The 27,624-nt window shown below is 40.6% G+C and overlaps 1 protein-coding gene across 3 annotated transcripts in view; it reads left to right on the top strand.

Moving 5' to 3' along the window:
• Positions 1 to 372: 372 nt before the first annotated feature.
• lnx1 (ligand of numb-protein X 1) overlaps positions 373 to 27,624 on the top strand; it is a 217,848-nt gene continuing 190,596 nt past the window's right edge. Inside the window, exons 1-2 of one of the 3 annotated variants that reach the window (XM_043690849.2) lie at positions 400 to 480; positions 591 to 708. The gene's annotated coding sequence lies outside the window, so the exon portion shown is untranslated. Of the gene's footprint in view, positions 481 to 590; positions 709 to 19,671; positions 19,751 to 27,624 lie in introns of those variants that run through there. The other 2 variants (XM_043690856.2, XM_087988144.1) reach the window with 2 other exon arrangements.

Below are 27,624 nucleotides of genomic sequence, written 5' to 3'. Positions count from 1 at the left end.
TACCTATGCTAAATGGACTGCAGCAGTTCAAGGAGGCAGCTCACCACCTCATTCTCCAGGATAACTAGGGATTGGAAATTAATGCTGACTAGCCAGTGACACCTAGATCCCATAATGATGTTTTTTAAAAACCTGAGGTCTGTATATACTTGATCAGTGTATATTGTGGGCTGTGTGTACCTGTGAGATGCATACCTTAGGGGTATATACCACGGCTGTATATACTTGATGAGTGTATATTGTGGGCTGCGCGTACCTGTGAGATGCATACCTGAGGGGTGTATATCTGACTCGAAGGCATGTATACCTGAGTCGTGTGTAATTGGTAGTGGATGGCAGAGAGGCGGGGACTGTGTGGGGCGGATACCTGAGCTGTGCTCTGCATTATGGCTGCAGGCAAGTTATCGCATTTCAGTTCAACTTTATTTATTCAATAATTGCTTACTTTCTAATGCCTTTTCACTCGCATTTTGGTGAAAAGTAAGTAAATGTTTAATTGTGTTTGACGGAAATATTCGGTGGCGTAAAAGAATTCCACTAATTTGTAAAGATGAAGTGGATAAACTAGTAAACACTGCTTTCCCCTTCAGGTTGTATACCAGTTCCTTTTTGGATGTGATCACCTTTGTCTCATTGTTCCACAGTTGGAACTAGTAGGAGTTAACTTGTGTCCGCTTTGATAGGCCGTGCCCGTTCCCGGCAGAGCCGGTAAGGTTCACCTGTGTTTATTGTAAGCTTCACCGGAGTTCACGGAAAATGCATTTTCTTCTGGGCTCCGGTAACTGAATTGATTAATCTGCAGTTAAAGTCTCTTTTCAAAAACAAGCAACAATGCACTGTGAACATGAGAGATAAAGTAAATTTTAAAAGGTGTAAGCTTATGGGATGGTCTGTGAATTTAAATATTGCTCTACAGGTATCAGAATCAAGAGACTGGAGTTTTTTTAAAAAAATGATTTCTGTTGTGTTTACAATACTGTAGCCCTTTTAGTGTGCCCTGGTTTGATATCGTGTTACAAACATTAAAATGCAGTATGTCCACTCTATTAGTGTACATGGATTTGTACCTGTATCCAGGTGAGTTGGTGTAGACAATACATTGTACACATTTCAAGTAGCTTTCAGGTTGTCTTTTCAGGAAATATTTTTATGATTTGAGGGGAATGGAGGGCTATTGGTTTGATTTATTCACAGGTTGGAAGTCTTTCTGCATCAAAAATGGTCGAATGATTTCGGAAGCTTTGGTGTTGAGAGGATTGGCATCTGTCGGCAAAAAAACTGCTGGACAGAAATCCTAATCTGGATGGTGGCAAGATCAGTCGTAATGACTCAGTTTCTGCACTTTGCATAGTTTCCTGTCAGTTTGCCAAACTAGATATAAAAGTTCATTGGGAGATTAATTTTATTTTATTACTGGGTTAGGAAATATGCTGCATTATTTGAAGAGCAAAGGGTGGAAAATATTGGACTGTAGGCGGGTATATTCTAGATAATACAGTTACTAAGGATCAACCTCTGTCCTTTTGGTACTACAAGATCAAAGCTCAGTAATGCAGTTTTAACTTTAGCCTGTTACTGTCTTCTGCTTGAAAGGGTAAAAAAAGCAGCAAGTTCACATTTAGGGAAGGGGAATATGGCATGTTTGAATGGAACCTCTTTTAAAGTAATTATATGAAGTATAATTTATTGATGCAGGAAACAACAATTAATGTTATTCCCCAAATTCCCCAGCCTGGAAATGCAGTGGGACAATACTGTGGAATCTTGCTCAAAAGGCACCAAATTCTCAAACATCCACTCCCACTATTGACGCAGTAATGCGTGCCATCTGCAAGATGCATTTCAGCAATTCACCAAGGCACCTTTTGACAGTACTTTCCAAACCCATGACCCCTACCATCTCGAAGCACAATCACAGCGGATACATGGGAACACAACCATTAGCATCATTCCAAATTCCCCTCCAAGCCACACACCCTCCTGATTGGATTCATTAGTTGGGAGAACAGACATGGATTTAGGTATGACTCTCTGAAAGTATGTTTACTATCTGGTGTAAGGTTAAGGATGTCTCCACGCAGCTCAGGACATGATTCATGGTCTTTGTTAGGACAGGGGTATCCTGCAGTCAGTATTTGGGGAACTTAGTAGGAAATTAACAAGCTTCAAAAGTAGTAATCTTCAGAATTCTCCCAGTGCCACATACAAGGAGTATGGAAATAGAAGAATAATGCAGATTGATGCATGGTTGGAAAGATGATGGAAGGGCTTTAGATTTCTGATTTCAGACAATAGCAAGTTAGTAGGTGGGGTTGCAGAAATTTAAAGGAAAGAAATGGAATCGGAATCCAGACTCTTAACTGCCTTCTGGCAATAGGGATGGGCAATAAACACTGGCCTGGCCAGTGAGGCTTGTGTCCCAAGGGCATGTTTAAAACAGTGCAGCTTGCTGTTTGAAATTGTAATATTGTGGCTGTAACAAAGTCATGACTCAAGAAAAAGTAGGATTGGGTGTTAAATATGTTCAGAAAAGTAAACTTCATCATAATGCTGCAAAAAGAGTACGTCCCAGTGGATTCAAGGACAAAATTAATTAGCTGCAATAAGGGGTATTGCTTGGTGTAGCATCTAGATTGGCAACTAGTGGGAAGGTTGTAGAGGAATGAATCTGCAAGGAAATTGCAAAGAAATTTCGACAGCACAATGTTATTACAATGGGGAACTTTTAATTAGCTAAATATAGACTGGAATAGTGGTAGTTAAAAGAGAATTGAGGGGTAAGTGTTCCTAGCTTGTGTTCAGGAGAACTTTTCACTACAGAATGTGTAGCACTACCTAACTTGGTTCTTGAGAACATAGACCAACTGTCAATGAGGGTGATTGGTCTATCATAAGAATTAAGATGACAATAGAAAAGGGCAAAGAACAATCCAGAGTTTGAGTAATTAACAAGGCAGAGAACAGAGCTGAGCCAAATAGATTGGAAATGAATGTTGGTGGAATAAACTGTAGTTGAACAATGGACTACCTTCAAAAGGTCTTTTCCCTGGGATGGGGGGAGTCCAAAACTAGAGGGCATAGATTTAAGATGAGGGGAGTAGGGGCAAGATTTTAAGAGGGACCTAAGGGTGATCTTTTCATGCAGAGGGTGATGCGTGTATGGAACGAGTTGCAAGGGGAAGTGATGGAGGCTGGTACAATAGCAACATTTAAAAGGCACCTGGGTGGGTATATGAATAGAGGAATATTGGCCAAATGCTGGCAAATGGGACTAGATCAGACTGGCATGTCTGGTCAACCTGGACAAGTTGGACTGGAGGGTCTGTTTTTGTACTATACAACTCTATGTCTTTAAGGGGTGGTTTGGGCACAGTTGAGGTATATTTCCTCAAAAGGGAAAAGTAGAACAAATAAAGTCATGCCCACCCAGCTTCCCCTCCCTGATGCGAAAGAAGATAGAGTATGACAAAGAAGAAAATGTATGCTTATGACAAGTGTTAGATTATAAAAGCAATTGAGAACCAAGAAGGATCCAGTTCTTTTCAGAGGCGAAATCGAAAGCACGTAAGAGAAGCAAAGCAGGATTATGGGGGAGAAAAATCTAGTAGCTCTTGTAAAGTATAATACCAAAGTTTTCCAAAGGCTCTGTGTAAAAGGAGGAGAGCTGATGCAGGACCAAAAATGGAGATTTGCACGTGGATGCAGAGGGCATGATTTAGGGCAAAATCAATAATTTGTCTCTGTCTTTCCAAAGAAAGGGAATGCGGCCAGGTCATGGTAACAGAGGGAGAAACTCAGTCACAAAAAGAATTTAAAATAGGTGATGAAATAATAGATGGGATCTCAGTATTCAAAATCATTAAGGCACCAGGGGTGGCTGGGGTGCTTTGAAGGATATTAAAGGAAGTGAGAGGGAAATTGCAGAAGCACTGGCAAAAATCTTTTGGTCTTCCCTAGACTCAGGAGTGGTACCAAATATCCTGAGGAATTTCAAATGTAACATCATTGTAAGGATGAGACCAGTCAGTTTAACATCAAAGGAAGGAAAACATTTTGAAATAATAATTCTATCCTGAATTATTGGTCATGTAGAAAAATTTTGGGTTAATTAGGAAGAACCCACATGGCTTCATAGAATCCCGACAGTGCAGAGAGAGGCTATCTGGCCTACTGAGTTCATGGCACGATGGCTCAGTGGTTAGCACTGCTGATGCTTCATAGCACCAGGGGCCGGGATTCGATTCCATCCTCGAGCGATTGTCTGTGTGGAGTTTGCACACTCTCCCCGTGTCTGCGTGGGTTTCCTCTGGGTGCTTGGGTTTCCTTCCATAGTCCAGAGATGTGCAGCCCAGGTGGATTAGCCAGGTTAAATTTGGGGTTATGGGGATAGGGTGGGGGCACAGTGACTGGGTGGCATGTTCTTCACTAAGGGTTATATGGATTTGACTGGCTGAATAGCCTTTTTCTGCACTGTATGAATTCTATGATCTATAATATCGGTAGAGAACCATTTTTTAATATAAACCTGAGAATTCTGTCATTAATAGAGGTAAAGTCAAAATATTTCCCCAATCATTCACCAGTTTTTCTGCTTCTACTTTTGAAACATTTAAGAACTGAACTGCTTGAAATGAGGTACATTGGTTCTGCTTACAGTCAACAGCAATTACGTGAAATTGTTTAGAAATTACATCTCCAAAACAAGCCTAACCCAGTTCACACTGGTATTTCTCCTCACTAAAGCAGTAGTTCCTGTCCTCTCTAGTTCCCCTGTTTCATTGATATTGTATCACTGTTTCTGTCAACAACCCTATCAAACCTGGTCTTAAATGATGACATTGTCTCTGCCCCTACTTAAATCACTAACTCTAGTAATATGGTCCACAGCCTCGCAATTCTGTGTTTAAAATAGATTCTTCTGCTTGTTCTCCTTGTGCTTAATTTTTTATCCCTCTTTCTGGATAGTAAGTTTGTTACTATCCAGAAACAGAGCTGTCTGTTTCTATCTGACCCATCCCTTCATAATTTCAAATATCACTATCCAATCACAGTTTAATCTCTTCAATCCTAACAAAAACACTTATGGTTTTACAAGTCTATCTTTGTATTTGTTCATAACAATCGTAATCCCAGTGAATCTGTGATATGCAGTCTCTACAGCTTACTATAATATGAAGCCTAGAACTGAGTACAGTTCTCTGAAGGCCCTGTCCTTTTAAAAGGTTTCTGATATCTTTTATGTTCTTGTAATAAAATGTAAAATTAACAATGTATATTAAAATAATTTAATTTAAAACTTTTCAAAGATTGAGGGTCGCCTTGCAATTCCAATCAGTGTTTTGAAAGTATGTAATTATCAAGCTTTCCAAGATCCACATTCCACACAGACTCAAAATTGAAACTTGAAAATGGCCATTAAGGACAGGAAAAATGTCAACACACTTCTAATATCCTGGGTATAACATTCAAATAACATTCAAAATTAATTCACAGTGAAACTTGATAAAACTGCCATTGTAAAAAATAATAAAGTTTAAACTAACATGTATATTCAGAAAAAAAATCTTATTGTTTAACCACACAGTATTCTTGAAAGTGATGGGTGTGGTACCCTGTTTAGACAATGCTGATGTTGAATCACAGATTATAATGCTAATGACCAGAGTAATTGAATGTTTAGCTCATAAAGTTTGCTTCCCTCACACAAAAGACCTTTAGTTTCGTGACAATCCCATTAGTATCCAGCATTTACCATCTGAAAATTGAAAGGGAACTTGTCATACCAGTTTCTGACGTTGATCCATTTTAAAAATAAGATGAAAGATTTGCTTTTCAATTAGTTATTACAGCTTGGAAAGATCTGAAAGATGTTAGATCACCCACATTCTGGTAGTGCCAACTAGTATTTCAGTAATGGGAGATATATTAGAATAGATGTAATCTGATATTTTCCATGCAAACTGAATCATTTGAGAACTACACCTACTTCACACAAGTTCATCTCAGCTGGATCATATATTAAACTGGCTTGGCCTAGACAGATTTTAAACCATTTAATTTGAAAAGTTTCAAAGTTATCTTCACTATGTTAAGGAATATACATTGTGGGTTTATAGAAGTAGCTCAAAGTACTGATACAAGTCAGAGAATAAGAATATTTTTGGCTGTGTTGCTGCTATTGTAGAATATTGTTTAAGAACATTAATGAATCCAGCAGATTTTAACAAAACTGAAGTTAATGGGAAATTGGAGGGAAAGCTCTCTACTAGTTGGATTCATACATAGATCAAGGTCAATGTTTCCATTTGTTGGAGGTCAACTATGTCAGCTCCAAGATACCTCTGCAGGGCAAAAAACAAAGAACTGTGAATGCTGGCGATCAGAAACAAGAACAGAAATTGCTGGTCTAGCAACGTATTTAAAGAGAAAGCAGAGTCAATGTTCCAGTGTCTAGTGATGCTCCCTCAGAACTTCTGAAGAAGGGTCAGTGGACCCAAAATGTTGACTCTGCTTTCTCTCTCCAGATGCAGCTACACCAGCTGAGTTTCTCCAGCAATTTCTATTTTACTTTCATCTCTGCCTGAGTTGCTCAGGGTAGTGTCGTAGGCCCAACCATCTTCAGCTACTTCCCTGCGTCCCTCCCTCCATCTCTATCAACATTCTGGAAATTACCATTGACCAGAAACTAGCAGATCAAAGGCTAGGAATGCAAAATCAAGCAACTCAGCACCGGACTCTGCAAAGGCAGTCCACCATTCACAAGGCACAAGTGTGGAATACTTCCCACTTGCCTGGATGTGTGCAGTTCCAACAATATTCAAAAAGTTTGACCCCATCCAGGACAAAGTAATCTGCTTGATTGGCATGACATTTGCAACCATTTACCCCTCCACCACCAACACTCAGCAGCCTTAGTGTGTACAACCTACAAGATGCACTACAGACATTCACCTTAGACAGCATCTTCCAAACCCACCACCATACAACCCACATTGCCATTAGGGATGGAATTTCAGGATTTTTCATCATAGAATCCCTTATTTAAGGAACCAGGCCATTTGGCCCAACAAGTCCATACCGACCCTCCAAAGACCTATTTCCCTACCCTGTTACTCTACATTTACCCCTAACTAATGCACCTAACATACAGATCCCTGAACACTGTGGGCAATTTAGCATGGCCAATTCACCTAACCTGCACATCTTTCGTTTGTGGGAGGAAACCGGTGCACCCGGAGGAAACCCATGCAGACATGGGCAGAATGTGCAAATTCCACACAGGCAGTTGCCTGAGGCTGGAATCGAACTCTGGTCCCTGGTGCTGTGAGGCAGCAGTGCTAACCATTGAGTCACTGTGCTGCCCTATACTTTGACCCAGTGATACTGAAGGTACGGTGATATTACTTCCAGTCAGGATGATGAGTGGCTTGGAGGGATACTTTAGGGTAGGCGATGGCTTAGTGGCATTATCGCTGGACTGTTAATTCAGAAACTCACCTACTGTTCTGGGGTCCTGGGTTCACATTCCACCATGGCAGATGGTGGAACTTGAATTCAATATGAAAAAAAAATCTGGAATCAAGAATCTACTGATGACTGTGAAATCATTGCCAATTGTCATAAAAACCCATCTGACTCACTAATGTCATTCAGTAAATCACCCAATCTGGTCTACATGTGACTTCAGACCCACAGCAATGTGGTTGACTCTCAAATGCACTCTCAGATGATCTAGCAAGCCATTTTGTTCAATGGCAGCTAGGGGGGTGTTGATAAATGCTGGCCTACCAGCAATGCCCATGTCCCACAAGTGAATGAAAAAAATACTTGCAGGTAGTGTCATTCTTATGTATCTGCTGCCTTTGTCCTTCCCAATGGCAGTGGTCCTTGGTTGGAAGGTGAGGACTAAAGAATTTTGGTGAATTTCTTCAGTGCATTTTGCACATAGTTGCAGCTGCGTGTGCTAAGACCCAGTAGTGGAGAGAGTGGATTTTTTTGGCTACCACATCCAGTCAAGCTTTATCCATGGTGGTGACCAGCATCTTGAATGTCATTGGAGCTGCATTCATGCAAGTGAATGAGGAATATTCCAATATAGTCTTAATTTGTTGATGGTTTGGGGAATCATGAAATGAGTTAATTGTTGCAGGATTTCTTGATCATGACCTTGTCTTGTACTCACAGTATTTATATGGCTAGTCGAGTTCAGATTTTGGTCAATGGTAGCCCCCAAGAGGTTTATAGTAGGGCATTCAGTAATCGTAATGCCACTGAATTGAAGGGGTAATGGTTAGCTTCTGCTTGTTCGAGGTAGTCACTGCTTGGCACTCATGTGGAATGAATGTGATTTGCCATTTGTCAGTGCATGACTTGATGTTGTCCAGGTCTTTCTGCATTTGGGTGTGAACTGCTACAGTATCTGAGGAGTAGAGAATGGTTCTTTTTACTGCTCTCCAACTTATCATTAAGCTGATTTGTTCAAACCCATATTTCCTCATCAGTCCTCACCAAATAGGCAGTCAACATGGTTTTGTCAAGGGCAGGTCATATCTGATAAATTTAATTGAGTTCCCTGAGGTGACACAGGCTGTAGATGAGGATAGTGTTGTGGATGCTTCTATTTTGACTTGCAGAAAACATTTGATGTGGTGTCATGTAGCAGGTTGGTTAGCAAATTTGAGAGACAATACAGACTCAATGGTACAACTTTTAGGGGAGTACAGGAACAGAGGAACCTTGGGGTTCAAGTGTATAATTCTTTGAAGGTATTCAGGAAAGTTGAACAGTTATTAAGAAAGCTTGTAGGATCCTTGAGTATATAAATAGAGACATTGAATATAAAAGCAAGGAAGTGATGCTACACATCTCCAAATCATTGCAGACCGCATTATTGTGTTCAGTTCAAGACACCTTGTTTAAGGAAGGATGTTAAAGCCCTGGAGACAGTGCAAAGGAGATTTACCAAACTGATACCAGTAATGAGAGATTTTGGATACAGGGAAAGATATGAGAAATTGGGCTTATTTGCCTTGGAGCAGAGAAGACTAAGAGGTGACCTTACTAAGGTGTTCAAAATTATGAACAATTTTGCCAAGTAAAGAAGTTTCCACAAGATGGTATGTCAGTAACTGGGGGCAAAATTTTGTTCAGCAAGAGAACCAGGAGTGAGATGAGAAACTTCTTTCCTCAAAGAATTGCTAGGATTTGAAATGCACTGCTTGGGAGAGTGATGGAGGCAGATTTTGTAGGAGATTTCAAAAGAGAGCTGGATATATATATATGAAAGTGATGAATATAGAGATCTATGGAGATAGGGATGTAGTCAGTAAGTCTTTCGAGTGTTAGTATAATGCAATGGGCCAAGTTGCCTCCTTCTGTACTGTGAAATTCTATGATTTTATAATCCTTCTTTATCATTTCCCTTGTTACTTATTCCATTTTTCTCTCCCTGCTCACTCTTTAAATTCTTTATCCCATCAATTCTGGTAACATCCTTACACTTACAGTAATCCATCAAAGTCCTTCTTTTAGTCCTGAACCCAAAATTATACTGTGTGTAAGATATGGTCTGAGCTGGTTCAGTATAAATTTGGCATTGCCTCCTACTTTGTTTTCAATTACCTCAGAAATAAACCTCAGCATAAACTTTATTTTAATCTTTCATTTGGAAATGTGTGGCATTTAATTCGTCACTCTGAAATATATTTTGGTTCCATAATTATTTGCAATGCTTATTTTAAAAGGTTAATAAGGAATAACAACAGGATTGGCCAGAACCAGCAATGCACCTGGTTTCTAGTGAAAATCAATAACAAAGGACTTGCGCTGAAGTGGAAAATAGGTGTGCCTTAATTTTCTTCAAGGTCAAAGTGAGGTAAACCATTTTGATCAGAAGAATAAAAAGGCAATTTATCATCTAAATGGAGAAAGTCTTTTTAAAATGCTTCAGTGCAGAGATATCTGGGTGTCCTTGTGCATGAGTTGTAGAAGAAAGTGAGGACTGCAGATGCTGGAGATTAGTCGAGAGTGTGGTGCTGGAAAAGCACAGCAGGTCAGGCAGCATCTGAGGAGCAGGAGAACCAATGTTTCAGGCAACAGCCCTTCATCAGATGAGTTGTAGAAACCTAGTGTACAGGTACAGCAGATAGCAAGGAAGGCAAATGGAATTTTGGCATTTATTGCTAAGGGAATGGAGTATAAAAGTAGGGAGTGGTGTTGCAACTGTGCAAGGCACTGCTAAAGCTATATCTAGAATAGACAATTCACAGAAACTTCACTATATTATCAGTTCCTTATTGAACCAGGGTTGATCTTCTGGCTCAGTTTGAATTCAGTGAGAGATATGGTGGCATGGTGGCTCACTGTTTAACACTGCTGCCTCATAGCGCCAGGGACCCAAGTTCAATTCCAGCCTTGGGCGACCTTCTTTGTGGAGTTTGCACATTCTCCCCGTGTTGGCATGAGTTTCCTCCAGGTGCTTCAATTTCCTCCCACAATCCAAACATGTGCAGGTTAGGTGAATTGGCCATGCTAAATTGCTCATAGTGTTCAGGGATATGTAATTTAGGTGCCCATTAGTCATGGGAAACATAGAGTAATAGGGTAGGGGAATGGGTCTGGATGGGATACTGTTCGGAGGGTCGATGTGGACTTGTTTGGCTGAATGGCCTGTTTCCACATGGTAGGGATTCTATGAAGTATCCATCTAGTTCAGGATGAAATCCGCTCAGGGTTACAAGTTTCTACCCTGTATCATCTTATGACTAGACAGGCTGATTCCCAACCCTTTGGGCTCATGGGGTTGAATATCCCACAGGAAGTTGGATCTGGAGTACAGGATTTGCTTCCTTCTCTACTGCTAACTTATCATTTGAACTGAAAGTGTGATGCAGTTTGGTTGACAAGTTGCCAACATTTAAATTGATTGGTAGTAAGCTCCTAGATATTACTGTCGACACTGCCATGCTTCAAGGAGAGATTTGTGTGTCTTTGTCATATTCTCTTTGTTCTCCCCTGGAAGGCCCTCCCCTAGGGAGGTGAAAACATAAACCCTGGCAGGGAGACATGTTTTACAGCTACCCAGACAGTATCCAGTTTCTCAGTAGTTGATTTTTGAAGGAGTTTTAGATGAGGTATTATTAAACTTAGAAAAGAGTCAGTCATGGGGACACCAAAGCAAAGATGAATCGGCAAATTAGGTTAAGTGTTGGGTCCATAGTAATGCAGGAGCAGGCACTTGGGGGATATTTCAGAATATATACCATAGATTCATTCCAATGAGAAAGAGAAAAATTTCAAGGTGAGGATCCATTAACCGTGGTAAATAAAGTTTAAATATATTATCAAACTTAGAAATAAAAACAAAACATCATTATCCAAAGATTAATAGGAAGAGAAAAAATAGTTGACTAAAAATATAAAAACAATGTAATAAAGTAAGAGTTTCTATAAAGTTACAAATAACCCAGAATGGGTGGGGTTGCATCATGAAAAAAGATTGGATAGGCTTGTATACACTGAATGTAGGGTAAGAGGTGACTAAATTGAAACATATAAGATCCAGTTGGATCTTGGCTGGGTAGATATGAAAAGGTTTTCTTTCTGTGAGAGAACCTAGAACTAAAGGTCACTGTTTTAAAAATAAGTGGTCAACCATTCAAGACAGGTGAGAAGCAATGTTTTTTAGGGAGGGTACTGAGCTTGGGTGCGTTTTCTAAAAACTACTTGAATCAGTCTTAAATATTTATAAGGTAGTGTAGATTGACTCTTGATAAGCAAGGGAGTTAAAGACTTGAGGCGAGTGAGAATGTAGAGTAATCAGATGAGATGTGATTTTATTGAATGTGGCCTACGTCAGCTCCTACATTCATGAGTTTTGCTTGAATTCTTATAGAGCTCACTTCGAGAAGGACAATACTCTTTGTCTCTCCAGTGAAGGTGAAGCTTACAGCAGAGGCATTGCGAATGGAATTTCACTAGCAGACTTGTGTTGGTGGTACATTGACCAGGTCCTGCTGCAATTTAAGAGTAATCCCCATATTGTAAGGATTAGACTGGTGGGGACAAAGTTAAATAGTTTTCTGTTACTGCCTGAAACAGGTCCAGTCTGGCAGACCCGTCCTTTCCTCTTGATTAATGCACTCCTGATGTTAGTGAGCCAGCTTTGGTAATGGACACAGTGCAGTCTGTTTCCTTGCTACCCTCAGGGCTGCTTCCAAGTGGTTTTCAAGATGTATTGAGGGAGGGGCTATTGGCAATAATTCTCAAGAGGTTTCTTTGTCCATGTTTGACCTGGATAAAAGAGACTGGGAGAATGTGAGGAATGGAGAGTTAGAGTCGAAACGTGTGGCACTGGAAAAGCACAGCTGGTCAGGCAGCATCTGAGAAGCAGGAGAGTCAACATTTCTGGCATAAGCCCTTCATCAGGAATGTGGAGGGGGAAGGGGGCTGAGACATAAATGGGGGTGGGGGATGGGGCAGGACTGGGAGGAAGGTAGGTGGGAGCATGAGGTGCAAACTCTTTGCCCACATCTCCCCCTTCACCTCTGTCCAAGGACCTAAAGCAAATCTGGCAGAGATTTTCCTGCACTCCCCACCCCCCCTTCTCCTCTATTGCACCTGTTGCTTTTGATGTGGTCCCCTTTGCATTGGGAAGACGGGATGCTAACTTACGCAGCCGCACCACCCTGTGGCCATCCACTTCAATTCCCTTACCATACTTCCAAGAGCCTGCAAATCCTGGGCCCCTCCACCGCCAAATCCAAGCCACCGGCCAACTGAAAAAAGAACGCCTCATCTTATCCCTGTAGACCACATGGCATCAACATTGACTTCCTTAGTTTCCAAATCTGCCCCCCCCCCCATCTGAAATCCAGCCCTCCAACTCGGCACCGCCATCTTGACTTGTCCTAACTGTCCATCTTCCTTTCCACCTGTCCACTCCACCCTCTCCACTGACCTATCACAATTACCCCACACCTGCACCCGCCTTCCCACCCACCTTCCCCTGAGCCCCACCCCCATCTCCCTATTTATCTCTCAGCACCCCCCTTCCCCTCCTCACATTCCTGATGAAGGGCTTACGCTTGAAACGTTGACTCTCCTGCTCTTCGGATACTGCTGATCTGCTGTGCTTTTCCAGTGCCACACATTTTGTCTCTGATAAAGAGACTTGCTCAGGTCCTGAGTCAATAATCAGGAGTATTGTGGCCATAACCTCTATTTGCAGACAAAATGGAAAGGTGAGTTGAATTCTTTTTATTTCTTCTCCCCCACTGCCCAAACCTACCTTCCCTCCCACCCCACCCCACCCCACCACTGATCTTGAGCAGAGGTGATTTTTTAAGAGAGTCTTGTTTCCCCTCTCAAATTAGGCTGTGTTCTGTTTCCCCAAAGCTCTGTTTATTTTGTCCAATTTCTAAATGACTTGCCACAAATTTTGAAGTAAAGAATAGATTATGCATCCATTGGAACCTTTGGAATGATTGCCACCAGGCATACCTGCAGGGACGTATAAGGAAGAGAGAGGCTGAGTGAGTTTTCAAACAAGAATAATTTGAAACTCTAAAATATGGAAATTAATTCGCGTGATATTTGTCTGAGTCCACAAGGTCAGTGTTCAGTGAATGTTTTTGCAGTTGGCTGAACTTGCAGAATTCTTTTCTCAAGTTGTTGACTGCATTTGAATACAGGGTGATTCACAATTTCAGGTCAATATAAAATTTATTCCAGAAACCAGGAGTTGAATTGTACCAAAATTCAATTTTGGGGAGTTTCAGGAAAGTGTTCTCTCTGTGGACTGACAATAATGATTTACCTGATGTAATTCTGTGCCACTCACTGCATTTTGAAAGCACCGTCCACACTTACAGCACATGCTGGCCAGCCAGCAACACCCACGTTCCGTGAGAGAATTTTCAAAAACTCTATGGTGTTTTCCTCATACTATCATGCTGCTGACCAATAGCCACATTTTATTTAAAATTCTTCATCCACTTCACAGAAGCCTGGCATCATTGATCCCCTGGGGAATGTTTTAGAATAGAGAGATCAAGGGGGGCAGGTATAGAGTTCATTGAAGCTTGCATCACAGGTAGACAGAGTGGTAAAGAAGGTGTTTGGAATGCTTGGAATCATTGCTCAGCCCATTGAGTTTGGGCGTTGGGATGTCATGTTGCGGTTGTACAGGATGTTGGTGAGGCCACATTTGGATTACTGTAAACAGTTCTGGTTGCCCAGCTGCAGGAAGAATTTTATTACATTGGAGAGGGTGCAGAAAAGATTTACCAAGGTGTTACCAGGATTGGAGAATTTAAGTTCTAAGGAGAGGCTGGATAAGCTGGGACTTTTTTCACTGGAGTGTAGGTGCTTGACGGGTGACCTTATAGAGGTTTATAAAATCATGAGGGGCATAGATAAACCAGGTAGCAACAGTCCTTTTTCTAGAGTTGGGGATTTCAAAACTAGAGGGCATAATTTTAAGGTGGCAGGAGGAAGATTTAAGTGATCTGAAGGGTAACCTTTTCACAAAGAGCGTGGTTCATATGTGAAGTGAACTGTCAATGGAAATGTAGATACAGGTACAGTTACAACATTGAAGAGACATTTGGATAGATACATGAATAGGCAAGATTTAAAAGGATATGGGCCAAGTGCAGGCATGGGACTAGTTTTGTTTGGGAAACATGGTCGGCATGGATGAGTTGGACCAAAGGGTCTGTTTCAGTACTGTATAACTCTATTACTCTAAATCCTCACCACTACCGGGATCTTACAGGATTCATACCAGCTGTACTGTAGTTAAAGGCAGGCTGTGCATCAGGTCACTCTATCAGCTACGAAAAGCCCTTCACGGTACATGTCATGGAAGGGAAAATAAAAGGAACAGCTTCTGAGGGAAAATACTGGTCACATGTCATTTACAAATATGTTGTTATTTTTCTAATGTATCACAACTTTAAATCATACCTATCTGATCAAGTGTCAATGTAGCTGCAGCTAGGGGATTGAAGCCACAGAGATTGCACGTGCTTACAATCAGACCAAGTTATAAACCTGTCTAAGGGAGTGCAACTCTTTCAGTAATGTGATGCATCACATGTTCTCAATGTTCAATTTAAAATCATCACATATTGGAAAGCCTTCAAACTGTTGAAAATGTTAACTTTTTAGAATCTGAGGAAAAGTGGAGAACAAATAGGGATTGCTTGTCTTTCAAACAATAAACTTACAGTCAATTTATAATCACTTCACCCAAATCTCCTGTGGAAGAATTTGTCTATTAAGTCCTGTCTGGCTTGTTCTGCCTGATTCTGCCCCACTCTAATATAGGGAAGGTAATATTCCTCCAGCTCAATGTCCTCATCTTCCTCCCCTGAAGACTGCTGCCAATCTCTCAGCTCTTCCAAGTCATTTACATCCCCTTATTTGCTTGCTCTGGCAATGCTATCCCCTGCGCAACATTGTTAGGATTACCGGGCACATTCTGTATGGGCTGAGGTGCAAAGCCCTTACTGAGACAGATCCAAGCATCAGAACATCCTCTTGAGGACGACTCTGGTCTGCTCAACTTATCCAACATCGCTTGGCCCTGATACCCACATCCCCGTGTTCATGAACTGACTCCCAGGACTGATTGTGGCCAACTCTCCTAACCAACTTGGAAAGACATTTCTGGCTATGTGACAGACTCTTGACCACTCTGTGTATAGCTCCCTCCATTAATGTTTCTGCACAAAACTGAGCCACAAGTTGCCATTTCCTTTCCCTCCACTACGTGGGAGAATAGAAAATTCCCTAGTCTTACCTCATTTATGTGGACTAAACGTAGGCAAATAAGCCTCTTGCACGTCACTGGTGAGATTCTCGTCTCGCCATTCAATCCTTGGTTGGAAAACTGGTGTTTATTTCCTCCAGGTAAGGAATATTTACCCAATGAACTCACTATTGTCTCTTTTATTCAGAATTGGGGAAAATCAGCACCTGAATTCAGAGGTGATTTAGATCGGAGACGTTTGTCGCTAAGCCTGGGCTATATCCACGTTATACCATTATGCAATCACTTCTGATAGACCTGGCCTGCCAATGGCGTCGGAGATACTGAGGACTGATTTGAAACTTTAGCTGTAAGATGTTTTTAGGTGTTGGGCAGTTTCTGGACTAGTTTGTGGGGCCAGTTCTCCCTGTTTGTGGCCTTTATCTCCAGATGTTTGTCAGAAGGCCGTTCCAGGGTCAGCTGGACATATGGCCTTGTTAATTCTGCTGTCCAGGTTGATGCTGGGTGGTCTGACCAGTTTTATTTCTTGTCAGCATGTTTTTAGTGATTTAATCCAACTGCATGGTTTGCTAGAACATTTCAGAGTACAGCTAAGAGTCAATCATTTTGCTGTCGATCTGGAGCCACCTGTAGGTCCAACTGGGTTAAGGATGGCAGGTGTTCTTCCCTGGAGTCGTCTTGTTACCCAGATGGAGTTTTTACAACAATCCAGTACTTTCATGACCATCATCCATCATCATTACTGAGGCTAGACCTTTTAATTGAAATAGTATGAATCAAACTTAAATTGTCACAGCTACCAAGTTGGGTTTGAACTCTGGTCACTGGTATATTAATTTGGGCTTCTGCATTACTAACCCAGTAACATTACCACTATGCTACTGTACACAATGTACTTAGAATTCAGTTAGATAACAGATGCCACATTCAAAAACCCCATTTTACTTATAAATACATACAGTTATGGACATGTATTTAAAGGATACCTTCAACTTCATGAGTGTTTCCAGCAGCACCTGTACTGGATTCAGCTTTCTGGTGCAAAGCCATTGTCACTTGTGATCTTTTCCTATGCCTCCCAAATTTTTCTCTCATTCTGAGTGATCAGTTCCTATGAAGTTTGGCCGAGCACCCCTTCCCCATCCCCATCACTTGCTCCCAGAATATGCAATTATTTCCCAAGGTCATTAAGATTGAACCAAAGTAAGTTGACCTAGTGATGTTGGTCTGGGTTTGTGATTAGTCCAGATAATGCAGGTTCTCTTCAGAAACGCCTGCTGGGTCCTGATTCCAGGATAACTGAACCCATTCCTAGAGTTTCCGATTCTCAGCAACACCTTTTACTTGGGCAGGTCATGAGTGTGCATCTGGCATACCCAACCTGGCTGACTCCTTGATGAATTCAATATGGCCTAGTTGATAATTGACACTCCTATTAGATGTTTTGTATAACATAGTGATAAGTTTTCAAATAATTACTTTATTGTATTTTTTACAAATGTGTCGAGTCTTTCTGTACAATGTATGGTTGGTGAATGTGCAAGAGCATGACAATCTGACATGGGACTGTAGTGGAGGGGCATGGTCTGACATTGGGTCATGGGGAGACCATCAGGGTGGGAATGTGAAGGGTTACGATTGGAGGTTCATTTCTGTTTATTAGACAAAATCCCACAGAACTGAGGAGGCCATTTTTAAACAGCCCATCTCCGCATCAGCAGCTCTGATGATTCTCTTCAAGTGTTTTCCCAGGTCATCTGAGCAGACTGCATTTGAAAGTGCAGTCCTCACCCTTACCACCACTGCCCATCTCTACCCCCATGCCCCCCCCACCTAACACCCCTCCCAGAATGAAAATGTTCTCCGTGTGGACATTTGTTCTTGAGGAAGGTAGGCCCAGCTGGGACGGTTTCCCAATGCTGCTGTCGACTTTAAGGGTGAAAATCCAGCCTTTGCGTTCATCTGTGAAAGCTTTGGGTATGCGGGAATTCCCACGTCGCTCACCTTTCACATACAGAAATTGGACATTCAAATTACTGAATGTTGATTCTGGCCAACTATACTTTAGTACCAAATTTCCTGTGCACTCATAGTTGCTTTCTTACTCCTTGACCTTGCAACGTCATTACCGCTTGCCTGTAAAATCTACTTAAATCCACTCAATGCAATGTCAGCAAAAGCAGCCAATCCTAACAGAGGCCACATCAAAAACAGCAATCAATGAGCAATCATACCAGGCCACCAGTACTTTCCTATTTGTTTAATGCATGGCTTGTCAGTCAAACCAGGCCAACTCAGTATTTACAGAGAAAATACCACAGTTAACTACTAACAAGTCAAAAAAATATAATTTAGTTCTTGGCCACTCAGTCAAGTTCAGGTCTAACATCCTGTACCTTCATTAATATGAGTTGACTCGCTTGAGGTTTTAATAAATCTCTGCTGTTTGGAATGAGTGGTTGAGAGCAGCGCAAAACCCCTTTTGTTCTTTTATGTAAGGGTTACTTTATTTCAAGTAATCCTTTAAAGTACAAATGCAGAAGGCTACAACTTTTGCAAGTAAGACACACAACCTGACTAAGGCAAAGATCTGAAAGACTTGTTTTAACAGTTCTTTTATTATGAGCTTTTTTTCCTTGTGAGTCATAGCAGCATGTAGCACAAGTTGAGTACCAAATATTTTGATTAACATTGCTTTCGCTGTATCTTAATAGCACCTATTTCATTCATCATCTGTCAGTTTTGAGGACTTTAGTGCAATTATGGACGAAGTGCTTGGCTGTTTGGTAATTGTCACCAAATGGGAATTTAACATTGCTAATGTCAAATAGTAATATAAATAGTACTAAATCTATTTTTTTTAGAAGTTTCCTGACAGGAGATCCCCTCTTTAAAATTCCAATTGCAGCTGTCAAAACACTGGAGGCCAAAGTGAGTCTTTATTACATCTCATTGATTGTGGTGGAGTCAAACTAGTGATGGTTATGTTGCAGATAAAATTTGCACAGAAGAGTTCAGTGCCAGTCTAGATAGTCTCGCCAAAGATATTAGCTTGGATTTCCATGCTAAGACGCTGCATAATTCTAATAGATATTTTCTAATGAAAAAAGAATGGCAAGGCAGAACTCCATTTTCCACATTGCACAATCATTGACCTTATCTCTGTTTTGGTTTAAAGAGGAAACTATCCTCTGTCTATTTTCCAGTGTTGCTAATGACCACAAAGCTTTGTAGCAGAGTCCATTGCTCTACCCCCTATCTTGACTTCCTCTGTTGTCTATGTGCCTTAACCTTTAAGAGTGTTTGCATTTTCTTGACTCTCCTCTTCCTGGCAGTTAATCTATTGAGCATTGGAGAGTTCACTTAGAAATGAGTTGGTTGCTGTAATGTTGTAATGCTATAATTAATAATGTGTTTTGCTGTTTACAAAGCAACCTCCCAAATTTGCTAATGCAGATGAAGCAGTAGCCATATAGATTCAGGAAATTGGCAATAGAAATGTATGAGGAGAAAGTGAGGTCTGCAGATGCTGGAGATCAGAGATGGAAATGTGTTGCTGGAAAAGCGCAGCAGGTCAGGCAGCATCTAGGGAACAGGAGAATCGACGTTTCGGGCATTAGCCCTTCTTCAGGAATCATACATAGAAATGTATGGAATGGAAATGCAGAAAGCTTCAAAGAGAGAAGTTCAGGAACAGTGGAAGGAGATTAGTCAATTCATAAGTGGGATTCCCTCAATGACACAGTTTCTCCATGTCCTTAATCAATGCATAAATGGAGTCAGTCAAGAGTGAATTGGATTTTAGCATGACAGCTGCTGATTACTTCACACTCTGTTAATGTGTTTGTACTTCTCAACACTGACCCTCTGATGTTCTTTATCTATCCAACTTTCACCTGTAGGTGTTAATTTATTCTGTCCTGTATGCCATCTCTTAAAGGATCACCCTATTTAGAAGCTGACTGCATGAGACAGGCAAGTATCTTTTAGCTGTTGTCTATGTCATATTTCAAATCTTGATTTCATTTCAACACAAAGTTGGAAAATGGCATACCACTTCTCCTAATATTCATTATCAGTAAGCCCTATAATGAGATTCCTATGACTTGTTAATGCAAGAAAGCTTGTTTAGGTTGACTCCTTTTAAAACACAAGTTGATTTGGGGTCTGGAGAAAAAGTTATCCACAAAGAAATAAATCCTTTTTAAAATTCACCTTTTTGAGACCAACCAAAGGCAGGCTAGGCAAATGCAGGGTTACAGGGATGGGGTGGATGTGGGTGGAATGCTCTTCCAAGGGTCAGCATGGAATCAATGGACAGAATAGCCTGCTTCCACGCAGGGATTTATGTTTGTGAAAACTAACATCTTGCATTTAAAGGGCCCTGATATTTGTAGTAGGAACTTAACTTAGTCTGATACTATCTGATCATAAGTAGTGTCTGTAGGCTCTTGTCTTTTAAAATAGCTACCAGATTTGTCGTTCTCTTGAAGTATTGTTCAGTTGACTGCAATATGATAAACATGAACAGTATATGATAGCTCTCAAGGAGCAGCAGTTTGAGGATCTGTTTTATTATACCAATTGTGTATCTTTGTATCTATCTTTAAAATGCATTATGCAAACTGAGTAGAATAAACATAATCATGGTACAATCCTGTACCATCTGAAAACAATGCACTGTAATAAGAGCTTTGTTATTGCCTAAGATTTTTCTGCTCTGAAGCAACCTTGGGATCTATGGAATTCTATGTACTTCAGCATGCATTGCAGATGATTGACTCCATAGCTTTGGAAAAGTTGAGTTAGACGTGGAAAATGGAATTTTTGGTTGCTACCCAAGGAATTTTGAAAGGCAAATATGGTGATCTGGCACTTTAATTAGAATAAAGGTCATCTGGTTTTTGTAGTCTTTCTTTAATTTTTATAAAAAACAGACAGCATAGTTGGTACCTTTCACCCTCCAATATGGTAGAACCTAGAGCTGCTATCACCTTTATTTTAACAGATGAGACTAGGATTTCTGCACAATCTGTTTCTAAATCGGACCCTATCCAGGTCAAAAGTTGTTTACTTTCTCAGTCAAGGTCTGCAGAGATTTTAACTAAGAACACATAATTGAAGCTAATAGACCCATAGGAGTATATTTCTTCCTCTGCTTCCTTTCTAATACTTGCTTTGCCAAATGCTAACTGAAACAGCTTGGACAACATTTTTTTTCTGTTCTGCCTAGGAAAATGTTTAGTTCGCACTAAAGATACAGTAAGCCTCAATTCCATTAACTTGCATCGATTTCCAGAAATTGAAGCAAATTCTTAATCATTAATTAATGACAGCTAAGTTTAAAAATGCATTGCAAATTATTGTTTGATAGTACTGAACTGAGACGTTATTGAAAAAAATTGTCAAAGCTTTTTATCCGATATTCATCAGGACAATTTGTAAGAAATGCCAATGTAAAGTGAAAGCATCATTTTATATTGCATGACAGCAAGAGTGAAAAATGAGTTGCTGTTTCTTCAGACTTGCATTGGATTTGAAAAGACGTGTTTAAGTTTGCCTTTTTAGTAATAAGGGATCCACATTAGCAGCTTCAAAGAGGACTGGAGAGGAGCATTAACCTTTTTTTAAAAAAAGTAGAGTGAATGCTCAGAAATTTGTGGAAAAGAAACTGTGCTGTGCTACCTAAACAAGAATTGAAATGTTAGCATAAATATTTTGTGTGCTGAAGATTTTGTCTTAAGTCTACTGCATTGTTCTAATGAAACCCAATGCAAGCTGAAGGAACATCATTTTAGTGTCTGCTGGGGCACTTTGCAGCTTTCAGGACTTGGCATAGAGTTCAATAACTTCATACTATGAATACTGTCCTCCATTTTGCTTCTGCTGTTCCCCATCCATCCAACCCCACCTTCCAGCCCAGTGACTTGTTTGCATGCATTTGCTATCAGCAGAACTATTAACACCCGTCCTTTGTCTAACTCCCTTATCTACTACCATTAATACTCATTTTGTCCTTTGCTCTCTGTACACTCACTATCTGTTCCACTTGCTCATCCTGCCCCTTTGTAAATTGCGTAAAAGCATCATTTTCTAGTCCCTATTAGTTCCAAAGGACTGTTATATTAGACTTGAAACATTGACTCTGCTTCTCTCTGCTTGGAAGCTGCCAGACCTGTTGAGTTTCTCCAGCATTTTCTGATGTTTTATTTTGGAGAATGGCTGTTATTTGTTTTGCTGAGTTGGAACAGTAGCGGCACATGTATGTGATCTGCAAAGTGCAGGGTCCTGTGTATTACTGTTGTCATAAATGTTCATAATATGTCTTGAGATCTTCAAGTTAAGGAGAAGTAATTTTAATGATTCAGTTCTGCGAAACTCTTACTTTAAGATCAAAATCACTCTAAACATTTGAGGTCAAAACAGCATTTGCAAGAAGTTGTAACTTCAGCAAAACCAGCAAATCTAGGGAGGTAGTTCCTAAAGTATTTGCTAACTTGAGTTTTGAAATCAGAAATAGAGCCGAGAAGTTGGCTTATTCACAGAGAAGAGATTCTTAACAACAAAAGTGCAATGATTAGCAGTTTTAAAACTGTCAGTGATAGACACAAATCTGAGTTACTTGGTAGTCAGTGAGAGGAAATCTCCAGAAGGCTGTGAAGACAAAAGTTTAGGATATCCTGTTTAGTAATAAATGAGATAAGGTAGCAGTTTTGTTTTGAGAGTATCGGGGAGGGACTTTCACTCTTTCTACAGTTTTTTCCCCCAGTTAATGTGTAGAAATCCATAGAAAGAAAACTGACTTCAGCTCTACCAGCCAAACAAAAATTGTTGGAAAGTAGATAGGGGTATCTATTCTCTGAGGTGTGAGTGCCTCTCTGGGTAATGCTGGGGTAAAGTGGATCCTTCTTACAAATGTTTGGAATGAGATTATTTCCAATAACTCTTACTTTGTTTTCTTTCTGTGTCTAATAAACGTTTTATGTTCCTTTTGTTAAATTTATGTCAGTAGTCTCTAACGAGTATGTTCAGTGATTGAGAACCAGGGCAAACAAAAAGTAAAGTAAAACTTGTGGAGTAACCAAATCAGGTTTCACTATGGGATATGACATGTCCAGTATAAACATCATCTGGAATTGTAACCACTATATGTAGCTTCTAGTTTATGCAAGTGTGCCACACTGCGAGTCTGACTAATTGATTGTCAGTGTAATCCTTAGTACACTGGACTGTTTCATGGAGTATTAGATAATGTTTCCCCATACATTGATGTTTCTCACAAATTGCCTTGATGACTGCAAGATGGAAAGCTTGGATAAAATGTGGCTTTTTTTTTCAAGTAATGTTAAACATAGATTGTTGAACTTAAAGCATTCAATCCTAAGAATATAAAATTTGTGATTCAAATTAGAACCATGACAATAAGTGGATATGAAACCATATAATAATAATCTATGGAATTCACAGAATTCCTTGTAGGTTTCTTTACATAACAACATTTAACAGTGTAGGGATTTCAGCTGTGAGCAGTCCAGAAGCCAAGTCCATTTTAATTTACCATGGTGCACAGAATGGAAAGATTACAACATTAGATGGTTTAATTTTTTTAAAAAAGGCAAGTTTTTGTGTAATTCAAAAAGAAAAGGGTAACGTTGGAATATTCCAACAGTAGTCACTAATTCATGCTTCAATCAAACACACATGATGACTGCAAATTGAATTGTGAGCATTCAGGTTTCAAAATGGTTTGTGAGAAATAACATTGATTTAGGCTTGCCTACAATTTAGACTGTATGTGGATGCAGTGGGAATGATATTGGGGTCTGTGTGGGTTGCACAAGAATGCAATCTGCTGCTACTTAGTATTTTTCTGTTAGGTTGGGTAACCGATAGGAAGTTTAAACATGGTGATGCTTGCTGGATGTAAATTCCTGACATGGACTTTTGGATTTTAACAGGACTTTTGACAGAAAACGCCAGGCGCACTACACTAAGCGACCGTTCTTGTTATCATTTCAAAAAATTCAGTTGACTTAGACAAATAAACACTTCTTTTAACAATGCAATGCTGATTGATCTTGATTTATCCATGCCTTCCTAAGTGATGGTTTACACCTTGTCTCAGAATGTTTATTCACGATCAAGCTTAGACTGACTGGCCTGTAATTACTTGCTCCATCATTTCCTCCACCTTTTTAAGCAATGGTACATTTTTTAGCTGTCCTCCAGCACCATACTTATATTCATAAATGATTGGAAAATGATGGTTGAAATCTCTACTATTTACTTTCTTCCGTCTCTTAGGGCTCAGTTGTCTCTATTTTGTTAATGATTTTATCCACTTTCTAAAAAGCTGAACCCCAAAATACTTGCCCTCTGAAATATTGAGCAAATAATCATTTTTAACCTCCTCTTTAAATACAATGTTGACATTATAAGCCCGCTCTCTTAAAGGTAGATTGCAACCTGAATTAATATTATGAACTGTGTCCATGTTTTCCTCCTTCATATACACATTCCCTTTACAATGTAAAAGGTTAAGTCTGACCTAGGATGTCAGAACTTTTAAAGAACAAAGGCAATTCCTGCCAGATTACCAAAAGACATAAGGAAGAGTTGGGCATGTGCATCAGTCCAAGATCGAGCTGTTCTTGAAGTATTTCTGGTGTGTAGGAGTTTGAAATATGTGTGCTTCAATTTCACTGCACCAAAGCACAGAGATTAAAGAAAAAACAGAACTTGCCAATAACAATTCAGCCAGTTCCAAACTTGTAAAGAGATCTCTAGCTCAATAAGATTTTATCTAAGTTCTGCATGAGTGAGATAAACTCAGTGCATTCAGGCTTTATGCAGTGAGTATGTACCCTGTCTGGACAGCTCACCTGGTAGATAATGGGACTCTTATTTTAGATTCATTGTTTTGTGTCCCACATTGATAATGAAATTTCTCTTAAATGTTTTATGCAAAATAATAATTATTGTATTTTTTAAACCAGAAGTATCCTTAAACTAATTATTACAATTGTCTGTTCACATTGCAAGTTTGAAATCTCACTTACTGAAACGGCAGAGGTATTTTTGAAAAGGGGACAGTTAGATAATACAAAAGCAGGAATGGACTGAGAAACCCAGCAGACCTGGCAGCATCTGTGGAGAGAAAGTAGTGTTAGTGTTTTGAGTTCAGTGACCCTTGTTCAGAAGTAGGGAAGAACGTTGAAGGGTCACTGAACTTGAAATGCTAACTCTGCTTTCTCTCCACAGATGCTGCCAGACTAGCTCAATGTCTCCAGCAATTGTTGTTTTCTTTTCTTTCAGATTTCTAGCATCTACACTTCTTTGTTTTATGTTAGTAGATGATAGGTGGATTAGATACAAGAATTGAATAAGGACTGCATATTCCTCAAAATAGATAACGTGTACTTTGTTGTTGGTCTGTATCAAGTCAATCTGTTCATTTTTAATGGACAAAGTTGACACTGGCATAAATGTTCCACAACAGAGAGGTGCTCCAACATGGCAAAAGTGACAGAAGTAATTGGAAATTTCAAGTCTTGCCTCAAGCTCGGAATTTCCTACTTTTACAGGGATAGAAGTATCATGCAAGCTTGGTTTACAGATCCAGTTTGATATATAAATGGTCAGCTATCTGCACTCACCTGACTTTTCATGCCTTTATTTGAAACCTGTGTATGTACAGATTAGACCTGATCAAAACAGTTGTTAAATTTGGATTTGTTTGGGTAGCCAGGAAATCCCTTTGAAGAATTAAGGTACCAATTTGGATATTGTCCTGGGACACCTTTGGTAGATATTATGATGAAGGAAAGGCACACTTGGAAGAGGTAAGGTGTCCTTTGAAATTGTTCAAAGTATCGAACTATTGTGTAAAATGTGCATAAACGCATTACTGCCAAGCACATTGGTATTGTCAACAGATCTGTCAAGTTGACTGTCAAAACTGTCAGAAGAACCTGTCTTAAAGGACCTGAAAGTGATGACTTCTAAATATTTTTAACAGTCCAGACATTTTCTTCAAAAAAATGGGTATTTGCTATTATACCTTGGCATGAGCCTGACAGTTTCCAATGATGGATTACTTGCCTTGCTCGCATCATTTTATTGAAAGCAGGAAGTGATTTTGGAGATTCTGGTGTGGAAGCTATGAATTCTAATGTTTGTTGCACTTGAATGAAATGTTTGATATAAGGATGTACCTTGATGAAATGTAAATGAGGAGTTAAGTAATGTTTTTATGAATGAGTGATTTCTTGATATAGTGACGCCTGCAGTCCACAATTATCTTTTATTATCTCCATCTGGTTCCTGAGGTTTGTCCATGCCAGATACAAGGTTGTTGATGGTAGGTAGAAGGGCAAAAGCTGCTGTTAGTGAGCATGGGTTGGCATGAGTTGGCACTATGTTAGCATAGTTCAAAAGTGTGGAGCTGGAAAAGCACATCAGGTGAGGCAGCAGCTGAGAGCAGGAGAGTTGACGTTTAGGATGTGGAAGGAGAAGGAAGCTGAGAGATAAATAGGGGAGTGTGTGTGGGGCTGAGGGGAAAGGTAGATGGAAAGACATTAGGTGGATGCAGGTGGGAGGTAATAGTGATGGGTTGGTTGGGGAGGGTGGAGCAGGTAGGTTGAAAGAAAGATGGACAGGTAGGAATGGTTAAGAGGGCGGTGGCAAGTTGAAGGGTTGGATCTCGGATGAGGTAGGGGGAGGGGAGATTTGGAAACTAGTGAAGTTGATGTTGATGCTGTGTGGTTGAAGGGTCCCAAGTTGGAAGATGAGGCATTCTTCCTCCAATCATAGGGTGGCTTGGATTTGGGGGTGGAGGGGACCCAGGATTTGCGTTTCCTTGGGGGGAATGGGTTGGGGGGAAGCGGTTTGAAGTGTTCGGCCAGAGGGAGGTGGGCTTGTTTGGTGTGTATGTCCCAGAGATGTTCCCTGGAAAGTTTAGCAAGTTGGCATCCTGTCTCCCCGATGTACAGGAGACCACATCGAGAGTATCGGGCTCAGTAGTTCAAGTGGGTGAATGGAGGTGAGAGGGGAGGTGTAGGCACAGGTTTTACATCCCTTGCAGCAGCAAGGGAAGGTGCTAGGTGTGGAGAGTGGGTTGGTGGGGGGCATGAAGCTAACGAGGGAGTCACGGAGGGAACGGTCTCTGTGGAACGCAGAAAGGAGTCTGGAAGGAAATACATCTTTTGAGATCTGACTGTTGGTGGCAGAAATGGCTCAGGATAATGGCACCAGAGATTATCCGGAGATTAGTGGGGTGGAGGGGAGGACTGAGGGGGTTCTATCCTTCTTGCGGTTGGAGGGTTGGGATTCAAGGGTGGAGGTGCAGGAAGTGGAGGAGATGTGCTGGAGGGAGTGGTTGATCACGTGAGAGGGGAAATTGTGATCTTTAATGTAGGAAGCCCTCTGGGATGTCCTGGAGTGGAAATGCTCACCTTGGGAGCATATACGGCAGAGACATAGGGATCACGTTTTTACAGGAGGCAGAGTGGGAGGAGGTGTAGTCCACGTAGCTGTGGGAGTCAGTGGGTTTGAAGTAGATGTCAGTGTTGAATCGGTCACCAGAGTTGGAGACGGAGAGGTCCAGGAAGGGGAGAGAGGTGTCCAAGATGGTCCAGGTGAACTTGAGGTCAGGATGGAAGGTTTTAGTGAAGTTGAACAGTTCAACCTCCTTGTGGGAGCATGAGGTGGCGCTGATACAGTCATCAATATAGCGGAGGAAGAGGTAGGGGACGGTGCCGGTGTAACTGCGGAAGTTGACTGTTCCACATATCCTACGAAGAAGCAGGCATAGCTGGGGCCCATACGGGTGCCCATGGCTACCCTTTTGG

This window comes from Chiloscyllium plagiosum, unplaced genomic scaffold (assembly GCF_037043375.1).
Source record: "Chiloscyllium plagiosum isolate Xiang-an unplaced genomic scaffold, Cpla_swu_hap1 HiC_scaffold_1, whole genome shotgun sequence".
Lineage (NCBI taxonomy): Eukaryota > Metazoa > Chordata > Chondrichthyes > Orectolobiformes > Hemiscylliidae > Chiloscyllium > Chiloscyllium plagiosum.
The sequence above is the reverse complement of the archived record's forward strand: the minus strand, read 5'-3'. Positions and strand labels throughout refer to the sequence as shown.